Source organism: Larus michahellis, chromosome 11 (genome assembly GCF_964199755.1).
Source record: "Larus michahellis chromosome 11, bLarMic1.1, whole genome shotgun sequence".
Taxonomy (NCBI): domain Eukaryota; kingdom Metazoa; phylum Chordata; class Aves; order Charadriiformes; family Laridae; genus Larus; species Larus michahellis.
In genome coordinates this window covers 8235478-8255203 of record NC_133906.1, presented here as the reverse complement: position 1 = coordinate 8255203, position 19726 = coordinate 8235478, and positions in this window count along the sequence as shown.

Here is a 19726-nt window from a genome sequence, read left to right as displayed (position 1 = left end):
TTCAAGTTGCATCTGATTTTAGGGCAAGATCCCTCAGCAGCAGTAGCTTCTTGTATTTGCCTGGTAAGTTTTACATTTATTTCTGGTGCGGATACAGTAGCTGCTGATACAGTAGCCTTGAACAGCACAAAACGCTGGGGTGGAAAGGCCCTCAGGCCTTACTGACACCGAGTTAAAAAGAACATATGGTTCCCTCCTTACTGGAATAATGTAGCTAAGTTTGAAATGCTTTGTAAGCGGATGGGTTAGACATCTGCTGGGTTTAGTTGGATAGAAGGAAGTCTTGAGACATTGCATCCTTGAGCAGAATAGATAGGGAGAGATGTTAGAATAAGCTAGTTTTGTGAGAACAGGAGTTGCAAACTAAGCCAAAAGATGAACTGAGTATGTGTGAAGATCGAGTTCAACCAGCAGACACGGTGAGGAAGACTATCAACGACCACCAGAGGACCCTGAAAGACCACCAATGGAGATGCATGGGCATGTGTCAAGGGCATTTGCATATATTAATGAGTTCTAGGTAATAATATGAATACGTTAATCATTTCTGGGAAATGTAATGAATGTGTATATTCTAACTGCTTATAACCTTTGTAGTTGAGCAACTCGGCATGCACACTAGGTGGAGTGATCCCCTGCGCACCCAGTGCTGCAATAAAGAGTGCCTGCTTTCTAACACTCCAAAATTGAGTCTTAGAGAGTCCTTAATTGCTGGCTTACGGTATCAGTGCCACAGATATAAATTAATAATGAACAACAATGAAAGCCATGAGAAGTAACAGCAAAAATGATCAAGGCTTTACAGAGAATAGAAATGGCCTCAGAGCAGGACCTGGAGGAACAACAGCAACTGGCTGACCACATAGTGTTGAGAATGACATGGCACATAAAGGGCTGCAGATTATGTCTTGGAAGTATATAATGAAACAAAGAGAAAGTGCAGGCAGAATTTGTTCATTCAGAACCAAAATAGCTAGTTAAATCTATCTATCTATGTTCGCCACATAAACACGAAAACAAAACGTCTTGTATTTACTTCATATGCTTCTTCTTTCTTAGTGTGAATCCAAGAAGATTCCAGTAGTTAAATGTTTTTTTTAAAAAAAAAGCCTATATTCTATCTCACACAAACAAATCTTTCCTTTTAAGGTGTTTTCTATATCAAACACTTTCAGCAATAGCTAGCAATGACTGGTGAATCATCCTTCTAGTACCTTTATTTTTAGCTGCTAATAAGCCTATCCCCAGCTATCTGATTTCACCTTGTGACTAAAGAAGCTCAGCTCTGCAGAGGTGGTTCAGAGGTGCCACATGCAACAGAGACTTTTCATGCCAGAACTGGCAGAAAGGACGTGTCTCCTGGGACGGAGTCTCACAGGGGTCAGGAGCCGTTTTCAGTGCCAGCAGTGCCTGCCACAAACACCATTTCAGGTGCACTGTCTCTGGGACAGTGACACTTGATTCTGGGCTATTATGGGGCCACATTGTTGTTTCACATTATTTTGTATTATTTGCTTTTCCACTGAGAATTTTTTAATAGGCTGAAAATAGAAGCCAACTTGCTCCCTTTGGGAACATTAAAATTTGAAAGGAAATACATCTTATCAAAAGGTTAAAACAATGGTAGAATTAGGATACTCAAATATGGAAAAAAAAACGGAGAGAAACAATGCAAACTGGTCTGTTTTACAATTTTAAAATGTTTATGCCTATATACAGAAGGCAACTAATGGAAGTCTTGAAAAAGACCATATTGCTAAATGCCACGTGATAGAGGAGGTCTACGACAGAAGAAAGTGCTACCTTCCTTTAACACTAGCAACTAAATACAACCATGGCATCTTGCTTTTCAAAAAATTCTTTCTGCTCCCAGAGAGTGAGATTCCAGATGCAAATTGTGGCCCTGTAGCATCTAGGACTATGATTACATATAACCCTGCACACCCTCTAACATAAACCAAAAGGTACTCCCAAGCACCTCCAAAGCATGGGTGATGCTGTGACTATTTCCATTCATATCATGGAGTGAATCAAGCAAGCTGCCAAGTGCAATAGGTTTCTCGTGAAGAGACTGCTAAAAACTGAGCACACGCTTAATGGTAAACGTGGAAGATTTATGTCTGTTTTTCCTCATGCTGACCCCTGCAATATGTCACCAGGCTGCAAAACAACAGACTACTAGAAACACAACTAAAATATGCCTACTGGCCAAATGGGAAGAGTTATTTCACTTGGCTGCAGTGGTGTCTAACAGACAGTGCAAGTGCTCTTAGCTAGAATTATTGGAGAAAAAGACTATCAGCAGTGGAGATGCTGGCTAGAAAAGGTTACATCTCTGCCAGAGATCCTTGGAGGGATTTTGTGAAAAGTACAGTCATTCAGCTACATTTGAAAGCAAAGGAGGAAAACCTACTAAATTATTCTCATTTTTGAATATTCAACTGTGCACTATATGTATTACAGAGTTAATGCATTACTGCGGGCGTGAAAGGCAGCTGTCAAACCAGGCAGAGGGAAGCTCTTCTACCTCAGGTCAATGGGAGGCTCTGCGAGGAGTAACCACAACATTCCAGCAAGCTTGATGCTGCTTTACTTTAAGCTACAATTCCTATTAGCCATAAGGACCTGAGCCCATTTCCCATGTGTTTCACATCTTCCTTCGTCTTCCATTCTCTGCCCATCATTGCCTCTGTCTGGCCCTTTTGCGGTGGATTTTCCCAGGGCTACTGAGGTCTCTAAACAATGTAAAGCAGCCATTAACACAACCAAATAAACTCTCCACTTTTACATTGGTTTTTAGGAAGATGGCTCTTTGAACGTTGTTGGGAGGCAGTGGTGTTTTCACTGACCACACTAGCAATTCAAAGTTTTCATTCTTAAAACGTCCTGGGTGCACGTTATCTTCCATTTTACTGACTGATGCAGTTTAGTAAATTCTGCCTCGGTGCCTGCAAAGGTTGGCTATAGATGACTAAAAGAATGTGAGTTTACCTTAATTTGAGCAAGCTCTGGAGTTAACAAAGGTCACGGACACAAGTCTGGGGAATTGCTAGAGGTTCACTCTGGGTTAGCAAGATGCAATGCTGGGACAGGTTATAAGGGTATTTTTGGATTCAGCAGCTTTTCCATCCCACGCAAAGAACCTCCTCCATCTCCAATAGTCAACAGTTCGTTCAGTTTAAGCTTTATAAAAAACAGTTCTAAATAGCCAACATTCCCCACATTTAACAGAAAACAACTGCATACTGAGTGTAAGCAGCCTGGGTTTGTCGGTGGTTTTCTGAATGTTGGCACAATTCATTATATTTTATCTGTTTTTCATGAATGCTATCTTCTGTTTTCTCCAAAATAATCTGAGGCAGAATAGTGGTTACTGAGTATGACAACAGCTGTGTAAACAGAAATTGTTTTCATGTGGGTCTGGAATGTACACAGCATAAAACTCAAGAACACTAATGGTTACTAGAACTACAAACTCATTCACCTGCTATCCCTTATTTTTAAAAATTAAAACACAGTACTCCAAGGATTGAGTTATCTACTAACTAATTTTGAGTATTTCCTCTTCCACTTACAACTGGATCAATTAACAACATTTTATAACTACTCATGAATTATTTAAGGATTGAAAAGTCCCTCATGAATGCTTAGCTGAATTAAATCCGAAATACTTAAAAACCAAGTAAACTTGGAATTGTTCTAGAGCCTCAAAGGTATTAGCAAAGGATTACTTAGGCTTTTTATTTAAAAAAACCACAGACCAGAAAATGTTCTGTAGTTGTGATTATTTGGTTCGCAGAGCTGATACCATGGAATAGCAGGCCGTCTCCTGCTTTCATGCTGTTACCATAATTGTTTTTTTGTTGTTCCCTCTGTAAAGTCCCTAACTTTCTAGTAATATGTCTTTTGCCTGTTCCTTAGGACGTTATGACTAATTCATTCCTTGAGTATTTTTAATGGTCTTAAAGGCCGCTTCTGGAACTCAATAGTACCAGTGCGAAAAAGTTTTAAATATAATTTTAGTAGCATTAATTGGAGACAGTGAAAAGTGACAATGAGAAAATAGACTGAGGAACAAAAGAGTAAATAGGCAGTGCTTGCTCTAAAACTGTAATGATTGTTTTATCATGACATTTGCATTCTTGATAAAGGGAGGCAATACATGATGGAAGTGGTTCTTAGGACAGAAAGGGAACTTGATGCATATGAAAAGCAGCTACTCTAGAGAAGCATGGTAGTATTCTCACTTAGAACATTTAGGATTTTATTGAGAAAAAAGTGTCTGGGTTCTCTTACTGTCAAATATCTGTCTTTGATTTCAGACTAATCCCTTCTAAAAGTCTTCAAATTACAGCTAAATTTAAAACATATGCCTCTCTTCATCATTTGTCTTCCTACATATGGTAGTCAGATACTGTGTGGATAAAAATAGCTACTGGATAGGCCATTAGATAAGAAATCAGATCTTTGTTTTATCCCCAGCTCTGTTGTTTTACTCTAGAACGCAGTTTTTCTGTCTTAAAATGCAAATAACAATATTTATTCCACCTGAGAAAACTACTTGAAAGGCAGACATGCAAGAGAAGTCTAGGTTTTTAGAGACAAACTTCTGTGCAGTATTCCCTTGCTTTTTTCCCTTTTTTGCTTTCTTTCCGTGGAAAGGAAAGGCTACTTCTCGTAGATCCCCAAAGCTTCCTAAGGATTTAAACCAGCCTTCAGACCTTTTCAGAACCAAAACTAAGTCCAGAAGCACTCCAGATGCACCCATGTCTATGTACAAACATTTATATAGAGCTCATATACATTTCTCTCTTCAAAGCAATTCCTCTTTCCTATAAAGCACTTTCAGAAGTACTGATCTGTAAAAATCACTGCACTATGAGACTCCTAAAAACTTGATCTCCTAGGATTCCTGCTCACAGACTTCTCTAGGTCCACCCACACAACACATACGGCTCCAAAGAACTTCAATATGTAAAATCGTAGTTTTAAAGATTTGCTGCCACTTCTCAACTAAATATTTTATTATAATTCTTCTCTTTTCCCCTTTAGCTGGTATTAACAGTAGTACATGGATAAATTCTCTGTTGATGGCCGAGAGACCAGGCATTACAAATTTTTCTCCCTCTGAAAAAAATTTCTTACCTACTTTTCTAAGACAACAAGGCTTCTGTCATCATATTGTCTCTATCTGTCTCTATTAGATGCCCCCTTATGATCCTGCTAGCTGTTTTCGATTGAATTTAATATAGCAATATAAGTCCTAAAGCTAGTAACTTCCTTATGATTTATTAAAAGTGGTAGCCAGGCAGAGGAGAGGAAATGCTAGAACTCTCTTTTCAAAGGCTGAAACTCAAGAACACTCTTTCCTAAGCACAAAAGGATCTGCACTGAAAATAGACATTAGGATTGCCTGATGCAGAGAAAAGTTTCAATAGAAGCTTTGATTTTATTAGACATTACAGAATGTGGCTGTAAGATACAAAGGCTGGGTCACAAAGGCATTGAAAAACAGATTTCAATTCACAGAACAACTTGTTTTTGAAAAAGAATGTGAAAAATCAAAGATTTTCCTTAAACAAGGTTGAAACAAAGTGTTTGTGCTTCCCCAAGGAAGTGTGTCATTCAATCAACCTGTGTTGTACAATACACTGAAGGGAAACAGAGCTTCCATCATTCGAGTGAGTCAAGAATGGGATAAATTCATTGCTTCAGCAAAAACTCAGCTTAGCATGGAAATAAGGCAGAAATGAAGCAACAGAGCCACAAAGAAAAGTGAAAATGAGGAAGCCACCGGGAACTGATACCAATAAAGTTCTGACACTTTACAGACATTAAAAACAGCGGTAGGTAAGCTGTCCCTGAAATTAAAAAGAAATTGAGCAATACCAAATACCTCCAGGACCTCCTGGAGATGCCTTTGTATTTTCAACATTTCCATCCTGTGTTTTAAGTGAATAATTGCTAAACATTTTCACATTCTTCCATGAAAGGGATAGGCTGCAGGTTTTCTACTGAGATAGGTCCAATTCTTAAGCAATGTGCAAAAAATCTCAACAAAATTTTGACAAATTCTTTGGTTTTAAATGTGTCATTTTAGGGCAGGCGGACAGACTGAAAATGACAATCCTACAAAAGAGAGCAGCTGCAGCCCTGCTCTCTCCTTTCCAAAATCATCAGCGCTGGAGCAACATGTCACTTTCAGCATCTCAGGCTGCGTTTTTTGTTAACTGCCTTCTAAAACATAACCCTTACTGAGAAAGAAAGGGTTCAGAAAAGTATACCAAAGCCTGCGAGGCCAGAGAGGAGCACGTGGAGAATCTTTGATTATTTGTGTTAGAAATGAAACCCGTTTAAAGGATTAGATACAGTAACGCTTCTAATTGCTTATTGTACAAGAATGAGTAAAAAAGAAAATTATTGGAATAACTAAAGCACCTGACTTTGCAGTAATGAGAGGTACAGTAGCAATCTTTTGGAAATCTACTTTTCGAAATAAAAACATCGCTATAATTTTCTTATTGATGCATTCCAATATTGACAGTGACAAGGACTCCAGTATGCCACTGGCATTGTTATGCCAAAGAGCACTGTTTCAATGTCCGTTTTTGATTTTTGAGGCCTTTGTCATCTATCTGAAAATCCACACAAGTCCAGTTAATTAGAAGACAACAGAATTTGTACAGTTTCCTACTGACCACAACTTTTGCTTCAGAACATGGGCTAAGTGCTGGGCTACTGCAACGAGAAGTTACCCAGGCGTAACTCATTAGCATGATTTCTGGCATTATGCAAGTTAGAAAAGGTATGAAATTGAGATGAAGAGATTGATCATTTTTCACTTATTTTAATCTCCCATTTTCTATACGAAGTTTGTGAACATGAAGCTCTTACAGTGAGCTATACGAAGCGGAAGCATGGGAAGAAAGAAAGCAGAGAAGAAATTAAAGGCCCCATGCTCTTGTCATGTCTGACCTGACGCACTGGGATGCCACCGGAGTGAAATGAGCAGGAAGAACACTGCAAAGAAGCATTTTCTACAAATAAGCACTCTTGATACCAGTGTAAGACTGCAGTCATCTGAGCACTTGGTTAAGGTTCATGTTTACAAAATATATATTTAGAAATAGGCAGAAAAAATATAAGTATCTAGATTGAGGTACAAATTGCTCTTTTGTAGTACTGAAGCCCACAGTATATTCCAGTATATTTTATCCTGAAACTTCAAACATACTTACGACTGACTATTACTCTTAGTTTCTATCAGTTGAATAATTTCCTTGACTTCAAAAAGATGACTCAAGTAAGAACTGAGAAGTATGGGATTTTTAAATCAATAGGTCTTAATTTTCTATTTATGCTTTAAAGAGACATACAAGCAATAATGCTGTAAAAAATCTAAATACACATTGTAAATAAAATCATAACATTTTCTTCTCTATGACCTTTTTTAACAACAAAGCTTGAAACATTTTCCAGGAAATTCCTGACATAGGAAAATTATCTTTTATAAGAATGTTGGGTTTTGAGATTAAGGTAACAAAATAACTTCCAGTAAATCTAAGATTTTACAAGAATTCTCTGATTCAAATCATCAACTTAAGTTCCAACAACATTTTATAAGGTGTAAGTGCACTCTCCATCAAAACTGCTATGCGTATCTGGGAGATGCACCATGTTTTCCTTGTTTGAATGCTGATATTGTCAAGATGGGGCTCACAACAAAATCTGAGTTCTGCAGTGATTACCTTTGTTGTGCAATGAGGAATATCCTGCCCTCGCACTACACAGGGAGTGAACACGCTGGGTGGGACAGGGGGTGAAGGGAACAGCTGAACGCAAGCCAGAGGTTGAAACACAGGTACTCTGCTGCTGATGACGACGCATGTCTGGATGAGATGAGCCTTAAATCAAGGGAGCTGGAAACAGCTTGTCATGTATGACAGGAGAATAACTCTACAGGAGAAACCGAGAGAGAGGACCTACTTTAGAAAGAAAAGAGGTGTTTCACTATCCAGAAATATTGCAGCAAAAGGACAGAAAAGACAGATGTATACATCATGCTTCAAGAAGGGTGTTATTTGTCTAGATCCCACGTTTGCCTGTAAGGAAGCTGGATCCTGTTTATACATAGAAACCTCTGGTTTTACACAAATGACACTCTGCAATGTGACCCCATTTTCCCTTCCTCTCCACCGATGATAATAAAAATGAGAATGACAGAAATATGAGGAAAGGTTTGTGTGCTAAGAAGCTCGAGCTGATCTAATGAAAACTTTACAAGACTGACATAAGCAATAAATCTGTTATTAGAACAGCACAAACAACAAAACAGCCAGCGGAACAATCATACTAAATTATTAGGTTTCTTTGGGCAGTGTATAAAAAAGAAAGACTCAAACTGACTTCTGCTAGTAGCACAGAATATGGGAAAGGGAAATATTTTGATGACTCTAAAGAGAGCATACTTGTAGCATCTATAAAAGAAGGAGCTTCTAATTGTACCTAGGGAGCTGAATCCACATCTCTAAAACGTTACTGGAAATATGCTTGATGAGCAGTGAAATCCATTCACTGTGGATGAGCAGTGACCCATTTATCTAGATAGTCTAGTCTTCACTGAAGCCATTCAGTAGGACAGAAGATGGTGCAGTCGTCTACTGCCAAACCTGAACAAGCAATAACTTCCAATACTTGTCAGCAAGTCTGGATTTTTGTCATCTGTTTTACTTCTGTCACTTGCACGTACAGTCTTTCGTGCCTGCCTTCGCTGATACTTACAACCCTGCCCGCTGTTCCCAATGGCCCCTACCCCTGCTGCTTTTTGGCTGCTGTGGCCAAATTTCCTCAAATTCTCTTTGCAACAGGGGGATTCCTAGGTTTAGTAGGCTTTTAAGGACTAGAAGTTGCTTTGCTCAGGGACTCCATTAGTGTCACATTCCCCAGTGAGAACTGCATGCATTTAAAAAGTGGGTTCAAGATGTAAACAGGGAGAGAATGACAATGTAAAGTTTGGAATTCCTGCACATTGTTTTTTCAACTGAAAAGCAAAAAAAAAAAATCTGTCTGGAAGAGATCACTTGAGAGTTTGCACATTTTTTTGTTTTTCTTAAATGACTCTCATTCACCATACTTTTTTATGTGGACTACACTGCCCCCTATACAAATAAGCTTATTATCTTTGCTTCAACATTGTAAGATTATAGTATGCTTTAGAAGATGCAGTAAGAAAATATTTTCATAATGTGTTCCATCACTTACCTAAGAAGGATCTTGACAGATATTTATTGATTCTCGCTTCAGTTTTATGCTTATTATTCTGTCCTGCTACCTTTCATTGGAAACATCTTATGTCCCGTTCCCATATCCATATTCATCTATATTCCCTGTCCCATTATATTAGAACATGTGCGTGCATCAGTTAAACTTGTAAATGGTTTATGTGCTTATGCCTGAAGAAATTCTAGGATGTTGCTCATATATACAATATTGAAAGCGGTTCACAAACAGTGGTAATAGCACACACAGAGGTATACATTTCAATGGGAATGCAGGCAAGCAAAGACCCATATACACATATAGTAGAGACAAAATCAAGAAATTAAACATTATCTCTTTTTAAGAAAGAGCAACAGCTGCAAAGACTTCTCTGCTGCAAGGAGGGGAAAGAAGGGCTGAGCTGAGGTTCCCCTGCTGCCTCCCTGTGCTTGCTGAGCTGCTCTGGGGCTGCTGCTGGGGCAGCCTCTCTCCTCCTCTGCAGCCCTGCTCTTCTGAACACCCCTGGTTGTGAAAACTGTCTGCAGAGCACATGCCTATGTACGAACATCAGTTACCACTGCAGAATTACAGCTGGGAAGGCACTTTGGGAACCTCTGAAGAGAAATTATTTTCTGGGTGTGCTAGCAATCCGCAGCTTAAAAAAAAAAAAAAAAAGACAATACCGTCACTAAACTAGAAGATGAAAACAGAAGTATTTTCTTGGATTCCTCCCCCTCCATGTCTGAGCCTACAGGAGTGGTGTAATGTCCTTTCATTAGTTAATCTGCAGCAGTATGTCCTGCACTTTAAAGATGACTCATTTTCCCTAGGTCACAAGAAGTCTGGAATTTCTCTGTTTATTACAATGTGGCAACTAGAAAAGAAACACAATAATGTATTATGTTCAGAAGGCTTTAAATAGATAGAAGGGTACTTGATGATTTTTTAGAAAAAGTATCATAAATCCTTATTCCATAAAAGTATATTTAGCAGATTCATAAATAATGCTTGAAAAATCTCAGCCTTTCTCAGTAATAATTATTCATTCCTTTACACAACAACAATTACCACAAATAAGCAAATAAATGAGTGATATGACCTTCAAGTGAATGGCAAGTTCTCAATTGCCAGAGATTTTCTAGGAAATACCGCACCTGTTTTACACACCAAGATATAACACTGCTTCTATTAGTACTAATACTGATATATCCTGAACAATTTACTATCTATATTAAATAAAGATGCTAACATTTGTGCTCATATTAACACTAATATGCTGCTTCTTCAAAGCAAGTATGGACTTTGCTAACTGTTAACTGATAGCAAAGTGCACTGGATTGGTTCAGTGGTCATAAACTTCCAAGGTCCACATTTAAATGTCAGATGATCACAGGTTCACAGCCTACAGTCTGAAAATCACTGGGCTACTTAGCTTAATGATATTTTCTCTCACAAAAGTGTTCTAAACCACGGATGATTTCTATAGTTGGGTGGCGCTGAATATGAAGATTTATGGTTCACTGCGGTTGGGATTAAATAGCTCCAAGGAGGCCCCATCAAGATTTGGAGAAACCGTGAACTTGTTAGTTCTTCTTACTTGGAAATGTTGGGGATAGTTGATGCATAAACCCACATGCTATGTGGCTCGATATGCCAGTTGTCCAGTATCTAAAATGTCACTTTCGTACTGGTCTTGGCCAGGTGGTAATATTGCTTCCTGGGAAGTAATCTCTCAACAAACACAGGTATGCTTAAAAGGGAACACTGCCAAAACATCTATTCACATTATTCAAATACTCTTTATCCCAAGTACATTATCTTTCATTAGAAAAATCATCCCCTTTGCATTCACACGGTCAGTGCATCTGTCTCTCTATATTTCTGGCTCATTGAGAAAAAACATCCTGGTGCCTTGCCAAATAAAGGAAAAAAAAAAAGGAAAAAAAATTAGGCAAAAGGATTAATGAAACCAAGAAAATAAATCCCTGTTGGCATTAGAAGTGCAAGGACATTAACTTTTGTAAGAGTTCACCGTGTTTCATAGTATGTGGTATGAGGTTTGAAATGGAAGGAATGGCTTTTTCAAGAGATGAACATTATTTGTGTAATTATTATTTTTTTCAAAACTGAGAGACCAGAAAGCAGAGACACAACATGGGGGTATAATCATCTGCAATACTGTATCTTATAACGTGTAGGCTTTTAATTTACACTGAATTTCACTTTGTTCAATGGATCCACCTGCAGGCCATATTCAATATATGCAAACATTCACCAGCACTGAGGCTTTAGATCATGACACTAAAGCAGAACTGAACTCAAATCCTGCCTTTCAGATAGATTTCCTAAATACTATGAGAAAAATAACCACTCAATTGCAAATGCTGGAAAGTACATACATAATAACATGTCCTTTTTAATAGATTGAGACTGGAACCTCTTCACAGCAGGGTCTTCTTGCAAGTCTGTGTTTGTATGATGTTTAATGTAACGCCTGCCCTGACTCAGGGAAACCCCCTGGGCTGTAATGTAAGTAATAGCAGCAACACTTAGAATTCTCCTCTTTTTCAGTTTGGAAAGTACTATTATGGAACCACAGATGAGAAAATTTGGAAAAGGTATTGACTGCAGTTGTCATGTCTTCTCTAAACCATTTGGATGTGCTCAGCAGCATTCCCAAGGCATATGCCAAGTTAAATATATAGAAGCACATTATGAAATCCACATGACGGTGCTTGAACGGACTCATTGGCAATTAACTTAGAGCTGCACTTGCTTTTCGTGGAATCTACACCATGAGCTCCCGAAACCAGTGAACACTTTGCAAACCGGACTAAAGGGCATTATGGGGTGACATTTTAATAACTGACTAATCTTCAGTGGGAAAAATTTCCTTCCACTCATTTTGCAGCACCCTGGTATTGGCACTAAAGCGTCCTTGGCCTCTCACATGAGCTGAAGCTTGATGCTGCACGAGCTTTGTGCATTCAGTTGTTATTTCGGCAGATCACAATAGATGAATGAGAGAAGGACACCAGTGGCTATCAGTTCACAGCTTAGCAAAATCTGACTGAGATTTCATTTGCTATCATCAAAAAAATTTTTAGCCTAAAGATGACAGCTATCCCTGGCAGGTCCCAGCGGCCCTCTCTCTTCAAATATGGGCGGCCGAGGCCTACCCAGGAAAGGCCACAAATTACAATGACACATTTGGTGCCAGCTCCCCTGAAAGGGGACGTGGTTTTACCCTTCTTAGCCTATTCTAAATACAGAGTCTAAGAAGGGATCTTTTCAGTTTCCAAGTCCTTGAAAGCAAATCAAAGCTGCATGTTTTTACACCTATTTCACCTTTTTCTAGCATCTCTGATTTATTACATTTTTGCTTACTTTTCACGAGGGAAACATCCTAATCTTTCCCTTGCCTCTTTTCCTCAAGGAAAAGGCTCCACTTCCTCATTAATTTGATAAATAAATTAATTTCCTGTGCCAAGAAGTTAGTCTTGCAAACATACTACAGACATTTCTGTTACAATCACAAGGCTGAAAAACCAACCTACTTGAGAAACATCATTTTGCATCATCAAATATTAAGTTAATGAAAATTTTGACAAACAGCCATATGACGGCATGAGATTAACTGCCATGTGTGTTTTTACCAGATATTTTTCCTTTGTAATTTCCTTTGTAATTAAAAATGAGTTTATATGTCACAGAAAATTATATGAAGAAATGAAGTGGAATTAAGTTAATTTTATATTACAGTTGCAAATGCCAATGATACTTTTTCAATATAAATTATAGTATTATAGTATAAAACTATAGTATAAATTATAGTACAAATTATAGTATAGTATAAATTATAGTATTTTTCCAGGACCACCCTTGGTAATTCAGAAGCAAAATTAAGTTGGAATTTTACAGGGAATTCTAATAGACGAATTATTATTATTATTTATTAAGACAGTAGCTGTAGTGTTAGACAAAAATTGAGTCTCTTCTGTGCTTCAGAAAATCTTTCTAATATTGTCTATATGTGCTCAGATCAAGAAGATTTTAGAAACATCCAAAACAAACGGTCATGAAACTGCACAGACAGTATTCATAAAAACAATACTGTAACAACGAGAAATGTGCTTAAACTAAATTTCTTTTTCCCCTTTTCTCAAAAGTTGCAACTCTTACAAGAAACTATGAGGAGTTACATGCTGAATAAAAACATAAATTCACTGTAAAATTCCAGCAAAGAAAAGACTAGGTCCTAACAGTTTGTAGGCAATAATCTACCAGGTACGTCTGCAAATCAAGGGGCTGAGAGCAGCTAAGGGAAAGGGGAGAAATGCACTTTTGCATGGTCTAGTTTCAGGCATATTCCCATGGGAAGTCATGGCCTTCTAAAACATTTTCTAATACTTGTTCTGCAACATACGGTTTGTGAGCATTCAGAAGAAAACAGTATGACCTGTAATAAACGTCATTTTTAAGAAGGACCACGTGTGCAAGTAGGAGATTCCCAAAAGAGCCAAGTGGGGTTTAAAAGCTACTCCAGTGCCTTTGCGCTAGGAATCTTGGCACAGATTGAACCAGAAAAAGACAATCTTGATTAACAGTGCCTCAGAGGCAGAGATAGAGAGAAAGCGCTGGTGATGCTCGGGAGCACTGCTGCGAGGCATACTGGACAAAGCCGAACAGGAGGGTAAGCTACACTCGTTTTTTAGGTTTGATGGGTATTTCTCCCTAAAACACTCTTTTGGGATTATTATAAAGACTTCAGTCCTGACTGCCCTCAGTAAGGCTCCTAGTGCCATTGGCAGAATACTCTGGGGACAGCATGGTATATAAAAGACACCATAACGACTACGGGAATTTAGGAAACTTCTACCTGTGCAGCGTCCCCCATCATTTCCACCTCCAAAGCACAATATCATTACTTGGACTACTGGACAATTAAAAAGAGGGGAGGAGAAAAAACACATACAGTCATTCTCAATAGAAATAGGATGATACTATCTACAGAACAATAAAACCCTTTATAACTTCTTCTAATCCAATGTAAAATTGATGTTATTCATTGATTTAGTCTTATTACAAGACAGAAAATAGTCCAAACATGGTAACTACTTGTTTCTATTCAACATAGGCTCTTACTTCTTTGCTGTAAGATTCAAATACCTCCCAGGAGTGCTTACCCACCTACGACTAGCTTTTTTTCATCTTACTCCCAAAGAGAGAGGAAAAAAACCTGGATTCAGTCCGGAGCTGAGTTTCACTGATTTACACGGTATCTCTGCCTCCTCCAATGGGTGGCTCCTCAAGGAGACATATCAACCTCAGCCTTCATCAGCTTAGGTCATGTGGTGCTGTTTGCTGTGTACTGTGCCCCCTTTCCTCATGTAACTCATCTAATCTGTTTTTCAGAGTGTATTTACAGCCAATGGGAACAACTCTGCAAACTGTTTATCCTGAGACTGGTTTCAGCATACCTGAAGTATAACCTGTAACTAACACCTTTTCAGATGAAAGAACATTTCATTCTGCATTTCTATTCATTTTTTTTCCCTGTGCAGTGAAATTGTCATATGACTAGCAATTACTCGTTAGTGCCGATAATTGCTGTGGTGGCTATTTGTCCACTGAAACTAGATTAAATCACTTATTTACAAAGTGTATCAAAGAGGCATCAGTATTCTGAAGAATCCTAGTCAACACTGACTTGGGCTGGCACTGAATCAGTGGCCAGACGTGACAGCTCCATATTCACTGCAATGAACTTATTTTTGAGTAGTATTATATCCCTCTTTTTGAATGTCTTCATGTATCTCAGTGAATACTTATATCCAGGGAAATGACATTCAAGCTTTCAAAAAGGCTTATTTTACTCTGAAATAGACTTTGTGAACACGTCACTGGAGATACGCATTTCTTCTCATTCCCTGATTCAGTTATCGAATTTACCCAATGAGAGCTGAAATAAATGCTTTTGCCTTTTCCTCTAAATGCCGGTCAGGAGATGACAGATTGTACTCACAATTTGAATTATTTGTGAGTGCGATTTTGTAAAGACTGCTGGTGTATGGGGCAGTTTATAGGCCTGATTTTGAAAAGAACCTTCTTTTTTGAAAAGAATCAGAGTAGCACTTCAGCATAGGTCTAATTTGAAAGCTATTCTCCTCTCTCCTTAATTCCGTCAGGTTTAAGCACATGACTCAGGTTAGCTCTTGCTGAAGTGGTTTCTTGCTCTTCTTTAAAGAAATATTTACAAATCCAAAACCTACTATTTGTTGTTCTAGGCTATGTTGAAATCCTATTTCCTATTACCACTTCATTATTAAATTAATCAAATATTGCCATGGTGTTATACTGGAAATATTAGGGACCCTTCTCAACTTTAGATAAAGGTAAAGAAGCCATCACCACATAGGCTTTCATATAAATCAAATTTAAAACAAAATCCCAAAATTCTCAGTGAATTTTCCAAAAGTGGTTTTCCTCATTTCTCCAATAATACTGTGTTGAGTTTTTTTATAATCCAGACAGGAACACCGCTCTAGATGAATGTGGCCGGTCTGTATTAAATAAACTTTTTTATACTTTCTACAGCACTTCATTGTCAGCATTATCTAGGCAAAGAACTACCACTTCTGTTTCATCTTGCAGCTTCAGCGCATAAAGCCATTCCCCTAACACCGTCTCACACACCCACATAGTACTCCCTGAAAGCTCATCTCCTACCTTCTTGCAGCTGCTGCCCTTATCACTGAGTCACTGACAAGTTGTATCACGGTAAATTGAGTTTTTATCATATTTAATTTAATTCTGGAGTAATTTCTTTTGAGGCAAACATTTCTCACGTCTTGATAAAGCATACCTTCTGCTGAGCAGAACTTCTGTATTGAAGCACAAATTGAATGGACTGAGAGTAATGGACTTGTTCAGAATATCACATTTAAAGCACATAGCATTATTTCACTCTCACCCTAGCAAAATTTCATACTCTGCATTATAATAATTGCCACTTTTATACAAAGTAAACTATTAGCCACATACAGATTAAAGTAATCTTAAGCCTTCCACAGGAAAAAAAAATATTTTGGTGTACAGGTGGTGACAGTATTTTTTCTAAACTGGACTATTATGATGGTCTTGTACATGCTGCACAGCTTTCCTTCTGATTTGCTCTACTACCATCACCAGGTGAAGAACAAATGTGTCAGCTCTATCTGTCTCAATTACTGCCTTTTTGAGGGTAGCAGGTAAGATTTATTAAGCCCATGACATTACTAGAAGTAGACAAGAAGAAAGAAACAGAATTTTCTCTCATTATGGTATATCAGGAATACATCCACACTTTAGTCAGGTGCAAAATAGCAGGAAATATGCATTGCTCTGAACAGAAACCTGTTCTTCAGCAAAATGTGATAAAACTGATCAATGCCTTTATTTTCCTTTGGTAATTACAAAGTCCTAACCCTTAAGCAGACCCCCACCCTTTTTCAGTGCATGAAAATGGTTTTTGGAGAATAGCTACAGTTGAGTGGTTCTTAGCATGGAAAAATGGCAGCGATCATCTCGAGTCAAATGGAAATGCAGGAAGATGGGTATATGCACGCAAGGCACTCATCTGCTTGAATGGCAAGGTGAAAGAGCACCTTCTTATGCTTTAGGTGAGGCATAATGGCTTAGAAAATGGGTAAGGGTTTACAAAGTACCCATAACTGATAGGATTTGCCTGGAAACTAGAATCCTAGTTTGCAAAATTCGGGATTACTCCAAACAAACTTCTAACACTGGAGGAAGGTGGAGAGAACTGCGTATGTGAAAAAAGGAGATGCTACCACACAGTTAGGAGCCTTCCTGAACGTGGCTTACCAGTTTTCAAACCCTCAACACAAAATAGTCCAAGTATCCGGAATCTGCTCATTAACAATTTTTTGCAGGTATCTTTGTCCATGCAGACAAGGATCACAGAAGCTTTTTCTCAGAACTAAAATTTCACTTCTGAAGGAAAAGACAACTTCCATGGAAAAAGCATGCAAAAAAATTTCAGTGAGGTCTCACAACTACAGCTGGATCTTACATCTTGATCTAAAGTTAAAGTCCTCTGAGAGGAACCCAAGCTGACAAAAACATGATTTAAAAACAGAATCAAAAAACAGCTGAGGTTGGCAGTGGCTCTAGAGATCCCCTACAGCAGCTGCTCAAGCAGGAACAGACCAGACACCAGGGGGATGTCCAGTTGGGTTCTGAATATCTCCACTGATCGAGGCACTGCAACCTCTCCAGGCCAACCCACTCCCAAATTGCTCAGAGCTCCCACTGTCCTCAGTTATATGATGCATTAGAAAACAGAATTATAGAAACAAAGAGAGCATTTATAGCATGAAGAAGACTAATTGAACTTATTATGATTAGCAAACTGAGAGAACTTAGTATGGAAATGATAGAGGGAGAGCACACACACACCATCAAGTTATTGTTTTGACAAAGTGACTTTTCTCTCCATGGGGACGTTTTATATATTCATGCAATCAGAGAAGAGTCTGCCTGGGACTTGTTGTAGAAACAGAGACTTTCGTACACGGGGAAGGAAATCAGACTTTTCTCTCACTGAAATGCAATTACACAGCAATGAAATAAACATGACCATTTTTAAAGAAAGTGACGTGACATAACATAAAATGTGTAGTCTGTACCTTTGCCTATTCTCTAACACACCATCCCCGCACAAGTCAGATCATTCCCATTATCTCAGCGCCCTGGATGCAGGGCTGTGAAGACAGGGACAGGTGACTGGGCTTTATTTCTGATACTAGCTCCTAAATTACTGTCAGTGTGCTACGGAAAATTATATATGTGACATTACTGAGTTTCGTGACAGGTCACTACGGAATTTATTCCCCACACATTCAGTATTTGCCCATGAAGGCACCTTTACTTCTCTTTGCCAAGTCCATTAAAGTGAAGGGTTAGTGTCCTGATACATTGCAATGATACGCCATGAGTTTTAAGTTAAATTAAATGTTACGGTGCATTACATCAGCTGAAATGACATGTCCTGCTTATGTCTTAAAAAGTGACTTATTTTGTAAAGTATGGCTCTGCTGAGAAGTTACTTTATAAAACTAATATCAGGTTTCTACATGACATTGTGATGACTGACTTGCATCATATTTGCTCAAGTTACAGATAATTTCTTTTCCCTCAACTTCCACCTTCATTTTAACTGACAGTCAAGGAAATTTTTCTTGAAAGCCGAGATTCATGCAGGGATCCGCCCAGGCCGCACCCCACCATCCCCACCACCCCCACCGCCCCGCAGCTAATCTGCATTTCCACAGCTGCAGCTGGGAATAACATGGGGCTGAACAAGAGCAATTTTACGGGAGTTCAGGAACAGATCTGTAAACATTAACTGTAGCCTAGTGAGGCTCTATCTATAGTCTTGCCTTGTAATCAACCAAGTGCCCTAATAACCCTCACACCATGACTCAGTAAAGGCTTCTGCTCTCACTCACAGCCCCACAGAAGACAATTCCTCCTCTTTGGTCAATGAGGAAGCTGGAGGCAATTTGACAAAGCTGCTTTCGTAACTGCTACACCACTGCTGTTGGGAATGCCCTAGTCAGGAAACAGCATCCCTTTGAAGCTTGCACGCATTCAGAGCTTTTCAATATGTACGTGAGAATCTTTCATTAAATGTTGTTAATTAGAATATTTCTACAGATTAAGGTGAAACGCTAGTTCAGCTAGTGAGTGTAGCAGTACACCAACAGCAGGATTACATTCAGATTCTGTTCTCATCACATAAATAAATTGGATCAGTATTTTCACCAGTAAAACGATAGCTCTGCTGCAGTTTCCTCTCTGCTCTGACTCAAAAATGGATCACAGCCTGACAATGCAATTCTCTAAAAAGATACAGTTTAGCATGTGTATGCCATTTTAAAATTTTTGGAAATCCACTTTATTAATGATGTCTTCCTCAGAACTCACTAATATCTGTGTAAATCAATGCAACTCACAACCACCACAACTCCACTTCCGTTTTGCTAGTCTACCATAAATACATTCCCATGTTAATACTGTAAATAACTATTTGACCTTGTCAAGTCCCACAACTAAATAAGTCTAGGCTATACATTAATTGATGTATACAACTGATTTTCTACACAAGCTTCTGCATTTCTTTTGCACAGAGGAGGGGAGATTATCACTGATTAAACAGTAACACCAGAAAAGGCTTGACAGGACCAACAGAATTTAGACAATCCAACAGGCTGTGGATGGATTTCTAAAAGCCTACTGAAAACCATGAGCTGAATGTCAAATTAACACACCTTTAATTTAATTTCTCACCTGAAAAAATCAAAGAAAGAAGGACAGCACCAGTAAATTAATATTGTTGTTGTTGCTGGGGTTTTATACTTCTGGGTTTTTTAATAAGGTTGGTAATTTAGTACTTTGGGGTTTT